We start from the raw sequence: 8,170 nt of genomic DNA, 5'->3' as shown, positions 1-8,170 counted from the left end.
TTTAGGTAGTTTTTAGTAGGATCTAACTACTTTTTAGTATATTTTTATTAGTTTTTAAGCAAAATTCATATTTCTGGACTTTACTATGAGTTTGTGTATTTTTTTGTGATTTCAGGTATTTTATGGCTGAAATTGAGGGACCTGAGCAAAAATCTGATTCAGAGGCTGAAAAAGGACTGCTGATGCTGTTGGATTCTGATCTCCCTGCACTCGAAATAGATTTTTTGGAGTTACAGAAACCCAAATGGCGCGCTCTCAATTGCGTTTGAAAGTAGACATCCTGGACTTTCCAGCAATATATAATAGTTCATACTTTGCTCGCATTTTAACGACGCAAACTGGCGTTCAAATGCCAACTTCCTGCCCTATTATGGTGTTAAATGCCAGAAACAGGATAGAAGCTGCAGTTAAACACCCAAACTGGCATAAAATCTAGCATTTAACTCCAAGAAAAGTCTCTACACATGAAAGCTTCAATGCTCAGTCCAAGAACACACCAAGTGGGCCCGGAAGTGGATTTTTGCATCTTTTACTTATCTCTATAAACTCTAGTAACTAGTTTAGCATAAATATGACTTTTTACTATTGAATTCATGTCTTGGTCATTCTGGTTCCCTCTCTGGGGCCGAAGCCAATGAACACCATTATCACTTATGTATTTTCAACGGTGGAGTTTGTACACACCATAGATTAAGGTGTGGAGCTCTGCTGTTCCTCGAGTATTAATGCAAAGTACTATTGTTTTTCTATTCAATTCAAGCTTATTCTTATTCTAAGATATTCACTCGCACTTCAACCTGATGAATGTGATGATCCGTGACACTCATCATCATTCTCACCTATGAACGCGTGCCTGACAACCACTTCCGTTCTACCTGCGAAAACTAGAGTGTGTATCTCTTAGATTCCTGGTCCATGCGTTTGATTGCCTCTCCTGACAAGAGAGCCTTCAATTCCTTGGGATCAGAGTCTTCGTGGTATAAGCTAGAATCAATTGGCAGCATTCTTGAGATTCGGAAAGTCTAAACCTTGTATGTGGTATTTTGAGTAGGATCTGGGATGGGATGACTGTGACGAGCTTCAAACTCATGACTGTTGGGCATAGTGACAGACGCAAAAGGATCATTGGATCCTATTCCAACACGAGTGAGAACCGATAGATGATTAGCCATGCAGGAAACCGTAGAGGACCATTTTCACTGAGAGGATGGGAGGTAGCCATTGACAACGGTTATTCAGAGATTCAGAAGACAGTAGGAAAGCAGAGATTCAGAAGGAATAATGCATCTCGATACGCTTAACTGAAATTCCCACCAATGAATTACATAAGTATCTCTATCTTTATTTTATGTTTATTTATCTTTTAATTATCAAAACTCTATAACCATTTGAATCTGCCTGACTGAGATTTACAAGATGACCATAGCTTGATTCAAGCCGACAATCTCCGTGGAATTGACCCTGACTCACACAAGGTTTATTACTTGGACGACCCAGTGCACTTGCTGGTTAGTTGTGCAAAGTTGTGAAAAATAGTTGAGATTACAATTGTGCGTACCAAGTTGTTGGCGCCATTGAGATCACAATTTCGTGCACCAGTAGTCATAGTGGCATAGCAACATGTTACAGATCAAAATTCAGGTTATGCTTATTCATACACACATGTAAACAGAAAAGATAAAGACAATCATGCAATTTAAAGTGCTGGAAACAAATGAGAGGAAAAGAAACTTTAAAACCTTGTAATTCATCTTCTCTATTGTTGTCATTTTCTTCTCATTCTTCCGCTTCCCTTACCAACTTCAGAGTGCTTGCTCATCCTCAAGCAACAATTAGAGCAGTGGTGCGGGGCCAAGATGGATTATGAGTGTCTTACACAATGAAATGTTAGTAGTACATGTATTTTAAACAAGCAAAATCAAAGATAACCATGAAGGCACAGAGAAACGAGACATTGTGATTGCAAAAATAAGAGGGTGTGCGTGATACATTGCATAAAGAATGAGTGGCACACCAAACTTAGTGTGACACTTTCACTTGGAGTTGATGCAAGTATCCAGTAAAGATTGGAAGCAAATTTTGTTGCATAGCAACACCAAACTTAGAATGCAATCATATGTCCATTTTATTTGAACTAAGACTAAATGAAACTGTTATATGTTAAATACAATCACCAAGCCAAGAATCTGTCATGAATAAGGATTTCTTGGTGATGTATTAACAAAAACAGTTAATAACAGAAAGCATTAAAATCAAGGAAATGACCAAAATAAAGAGAAAACTAAAATTGTCTAACTAAAAGAAAGATAACACTACAAGGCATTATGATTATGTAGACAAGTGGTGTTGCTGAATAGATTGCATAGGAAATAAGTGGCACACTAAACTTAGAATCTTAGTGTGACATTTTCAATTCAGATTTGATGCAATCATCCATAGAGATTGAAAACAGATTGTTGCAGGGCACACCAAACTTAGAATGTAATCATATGCCAATTTGTTGAAATTTAAACACAGCAAAGAAAGAAATTAAACCAAGCAAAAAAATGACATGTTACCTAAGGTTGGGTTGCCTCCCAACAAGCGCTCTTTTAGTGTCATTAGCTTGACATGTTGTTCTTCATTTTCTTCCTCTTCTTCCAGTTTGTTAAGAGGAATGACCTCAAGGGAGGAGAAGATTCAGCTATTGTCCCTTGTCTTGGTCTTTCCCCAACAAGCTTCATTTTGCTAATGGCTTGATTGAGCTTGCTTGCTGGGTTAGGGGTAGGATTGGTTCTCTTGTTAGTTTCCTTCACTTCTTTGGATTCAAGACTTGGTTGCTGTGTGATTATTGGAGTTTTATCTTCATCCAAAGCCTTTTGAATTGGTGGTTCCATGAGCTCTTCCTCTATGTACTTCTCTGCTTCACTTGAGTCTGAATTCTCTTGATTGACTTTCTCAGTTTCTTGTTCTTCTGCTTCCTCTCTTGCACTCAACCTTTGATTTAATAGCACTTTCATGGAGGAGGTCTGTTGTTCTTCCCAATATTTCTTCATCTCCTCTTCATATCTTTCAATCACAGATTCAAATGTTGAGCATCTTTGGTTCAGGGAAGTTTGTGAGGGTTGTGAGTTTTCATGTTCCCTTGTTATCTCAAGTGCAATTTCAGGTTCAACCTCCTCCACCACCTCATTCTTCATTGAAAGTTTGCTTGACACAGATGCCTCTTCTTCTTGTTCTTCCACTTCCTCCTTCACATCCACCAATTGGTCTTCATCTTCCTTACTTAGCAGTTCTGAGTGTTTCCTTACTTTCTCCAAGTGTTCATCCACCTTCTTGAAGAGGATCTCTTGCTCTTTCCAAGATTGTTCTTGCCTTTCCAATAATTCTCTGGACTTTTGAAGGGGATCTTTAACTGCTGGCTCAAGAGATGAAGGCTGAGAGTAATTTTGGTGATATGGATGCATGGTGGTGAGATTGTTTTGAATGGTATGGAATGAATCTTGTGGATTGTGAAATGAGTTTTGTGGTTGCTGGAATGAATTGTATGGATCTTGGAGGAAACTTTGTGTTGAGGCATAATCAAGTGATAAAGAATTTTCAAATGAAAAACTGTTAGGTGAGGTTGGACAAGTTTGCATAAATGAATTGAAGGTTTGTGATAAACCACTATTTTATGGTTTATCTTATACTCAATTGAGTGGTTTCTATCAATTCTTTACACACTTATTCATAAAATTTGCATGAGTTTACATTTTTGCTTCCAGATTTTGTGCTATGATTAAAATCATGCTTCTTTGGCCTTATATTTGCTAATATTAATCCTCTCATATTACTATTCGATGTCATGATATGTGCGTTAAGTGATTTCAGAGATTATAGGGCAGGAATAGCTTAGAGGAGGGAAAGGAAGCATGCAAAAGTGGAAGGAATAAAAGAAATTGAAGGAACTGCAAAGTTGTCAACCCTGACCTCTTCGCACTCAAATGGTCATAACTTGAGCTACAGAGGTCTAAATGATGCGATTTCAGTTGCGTTGGAAAGCTAACGTTTGGGGCTTCAAAATGATATATAATTTACTATAGTGCCCGTACAGCTAGGCAAGGCGAATGCGTGCAAAATGCGGACGCGTTGCAGTGATGAAAATCATCGTGACAGAATTCGCAATCAGCGATTTCTGGGCTGTTTTTGACCCAGTTTTTGGTCCAGAAAACATAGATTAGAGGCTATAAAGTGGGGGAATCCATCCATTCATTGTGGATTTCATACATAACATTCATAATTAACAATTTTAGTTTTTAGATGTAGTTTTAGAGAGAGAGAGGCTCTCTCCTCTCTCTTAGGATCTAGGATTAGGATTCCTCTTAAAGGATTTAGGATTTTTTCTTCTCAATTTCCAGGTTTAATGTTCGTTTTATTTATTTTTCCAATTTTATTTATGAACTTTTTCATGTTAGATTTGATTTCTTTTATTAATGCAAATTGAGGTGTTTCAGATTTATGATTTTTACTTAGCTTTTTATATTCTTGGCTTTAATTGATGAATTGATAAATTGGAGACCCTTGAGTTGGAAGACTCAAGAGTTAATTGGTGATTGGCTCTCTGGCCACTAACACTAATCCTTTCCAAGGGAGAGGATTAGGACTTGTGACTAAAAGTTGGCTCCTAACTTAATTTTCCTTTATTTAGTAAAGGATAACCAAGTAGAACAACAACCAATTACCATTACACTTGGAAAATCCAACAAGGTTAGATCTTCCAATTAATCATTCTACTAGTCAAGGTTTTTTATTTAGATATATATAAATCTCTTTTAATTTATATTGCTTTAATTTATAATTATATCTGTGCCCATTACCCAAACTCCAAATTTCTCAGAAAACTCATAACCAAAAATAAATCATACTTCCCTGCAATTCCTTGAGAAGACGACCCGATGTTTAAATACTTCGGTTATTATTTTGTTACTTGTGATAACCAAACTTTTGTACGAAAGGATTCTTGTTAGTTTAGAAACTATACTTACAACGAGAATTTATTGTGAATTCTTTACTAGCAGAAATCTGATCGTCAATGTTCTTGACAAAGCGTACTCAACTCCCGTCCGCCCTTTTCTAAGGATTTCCACTTCCACATCATTCTCAGACTCAATCAGAGAAGAGTCTTCATATTCAAGAAGTTCAATTACGGATGTAGTTTTATTACTGGGAGGACTTGATGCATGATCCTTATTAATAAGGGAACTTACTTCTTGATCTATCCCATCCAAGTCTTCATAAGGAATATGCCATGGAGGTTGTGCATTGGCCTTTTTGACATCAATTTCAATCTTATTGGAGGGGTGCTCTACAATTCTAGATTCTCATAGAGGTTCAGCATCTCCTAAATCTTCAACCACTTCTTCCTCTACAACTATTATGGCTTCCTCCACTTGCTCCAATACAAAGCCATGTTCCTCATTATCCACTGGAGTTCATATTGTCTCCTTCATGCTACGTGCTTCTTTTGATTCTCCACATGTAGCCATGGGAGTACTTTGAGTGTTCAAATGTTGGGAAGCTGATCGGTTTACTACCTCGGTCAAGGTAGTCGCGAATTCTAGTACTCCCCGTTTCATCTCTCTTTGCCCTTGAAGAAGAACACCAATAGTGTCATGCATTGAAGGTTGAGGTGGATGTGAGGGCTCATTATTTGTGAGGAAAGGTTCATGATAAGAGGGTGGTTCATCATAAGAATGTGGTGGTTCATCACTCTCCATCTTTTCTACTTGTTGCACCGCACACTTCAATTCCTTGTTTTTAAGTTGAGATTATTTAGCCATGAAAGCTTCGGGTGCTATTCAGTTTACCGCTCGGTCCAACTGACGCAGGGTTGCTTGAAATTGATCCATTGTTTCCTTGAGATGATCCCTTGACTCTTGTTCTGCTCAAATATCATAAGTAGGATCATAAGGCTCTTGGATTGATGGATATGGATGTGGTGTATATGGAGGTGGTGGTCCTTGGGAGTAATTGGGTTGGAATTAGGGTGGATCTATGTATGGCTTATATGGCTCATAGGGTGGTTGATATGGTGGATAAGGGTTAGGGTCATATGGGAGTGTTTGGTTGTAGGAGGCTTGTGAGTTTGGTGGTCCACAGGTAGGTTGGGGAGGTGGTTCATAAGCATATGGTGGTGGTTATTGATAGTCCATTGGAGGTGGTTATTGCCAAGGGGGTTGATCAAATCCTTGTGGCTCCTCCCATATTTGATTGTTCCATCCTTGATGCATGTTCTCCTTATAGCGTCCATTCCCTACAACAAGATTGGAACCAAACTCATAGCGACAGGGGTGAGAATTCATAGTAGCTAATAAAAATTAAAAACAAAAACAAATAAACAAGCAAAAGAAAAAATATTTATAATAACCAATAATAAGACACACGTTTGCAATTCCCCGGCAACGGCCCCATTTTGACGATCAAATTTCTGCTAGTAAAGAATTCACAATAAATTCTCGTTGCAAGTATAGTTTATAAACTAACAAGAATCTTTTCGTACAAAAGTTTGGTTGTCACAAGTAACAAAACCCAATAAAAAGTAATAACCGAAGTATTTAAACCTCGGGTCGTCTTCTCAAGGAATTGCAGGGAAGTATGATTTATTGTTGGTTATGAGTTTTCTGGTAAATTTGGAGTTTGGGTAATGGGCACAGATATAATTATAAATTAAAGCAATATAAATTAAAAGAGATTTATATATATCTAAATAAAAAACCTTGACTGGTAGAATGATTAATTGGAAGTTCTATCCTTGTTGGAGTTTCCAAGTGTAATGGTAATTGGTTGTTGTTCTACTTGGTTATTGGTGCACGAAGTTGTGATCACTACAACTTCACACAACTAACCAGCAAGTGTACTGGGTCGTCCAAGTAATAAACCTTACGCGAGTAAGGGTCGATCCCACAGAGATTGTTGGTATGAAGCAAGCTATGGTCACCTTGTAAATCTTAGTCAGGCAAACTCAAATGGATATGGGTGATATACGAATAAAACATAAAGATAAAGATAGAGATACTTATGTAATTCATTGGTTTTCTATGGCAAGCTTATGTAGGGTTTCACCGTTGTCAGTGGCTACCTCCCATCCCCTCAGTGAAAATGTTCCTATTCTCTTGAATGCCGCCATCAGTTCTTGCCTATACCAAGAAGACTCTGATCTCACGGAATGGCTGGCTCGGTTGTCAGGCGAGCACTCGGTTGTCAGGCGATCAACCATGCATCGTGTATCAGGAATCCAAGAGACATTCACCCAATCTAAGGTAGAACGGAGGTGGTTGTTAGTCACACGTTCATAGGTGAGAATGATGATGAGTGTCACGGATCATCACATTCATCAAGTTGAAGAACAAGTGATATCTTAGAACAAGAACAAGCGGAATTGAATAGAAGAACAATAGTAATTGCATTAATACTCGAGGTACAGCAGAGCTCCACACCTTAATCTATGGTGTGTAGAAACTCCACCGTTGAAAATACATAAGAACAAGGTCTAGGCATGGCCGAATGGCCAGCCTCCCAATGATCAAAAGATCTAAAGAACAAAAGATTCCAAAGATCCAAAGATTCTAAATACAATAGTAAAAGGTCCTACTTATAGAGAACTAGTATCCTAGGGTTTACAGAGATGAGTAAATGACATAAAAATCCTCTTCCGGGTCCACTTGGTGTGTGCTTGGGCTGAGCATTGAAGCATTTTCGTGTAGAGACTCTTCTTGGAGTTAAACGCCAGCTTTTGTGCCAGTTTGGGCGTTTAACTCCCACTTTGGTGCCAGTTCCGGCGTTTAACGCTGGGATTTCTGAGGGTGAATTTGTACGCCGGTTTGGGCCATCAAATCTTGGGCAAAGTATGGACTATTATATATTTCTGGAAAGCCCAGGATGTCTACTTTCCAACGCCGTTAAGAGCGCGCCAATTGGGCTTCTATAGCTCCAGAAAATCCACTTCGAGTGTAGGGAGGTCAGAATCCATCAGCATCTACAGTCCTTTTTAGTCTCTGAATCAGATTTTTGCGCAGGTCCCTCAATTTCAGCCAGAAAATACCTGAAATCATAGAAAAATACACAAACTCATAGTAAAGTCCATAAAAGTGAATTTTAACTAAAAACTAATAAAAATATACTAAAAACTAACTAGATCATACTAAAAACA

The sequence above is a fragment of the Arachis duranensis genome, chromosome 9 (assembly GCF_000817695.3).
Source record: "Arachis duranensis cultivar V14167 chromosome 9, aradu.V14167.gnm2.J7QH, whole genome shotgun sequence".
Classification (NCBI taxonomy): domain Eukaryota; kingdom Viridiplantae; phylum Streptophyta; class Magnoliopsida; order Fabales; family Fabaceae; genus Arachis; species Arachis duranensis.
This window is presented reverse-complemented; position numbering follows the sequence as displayed.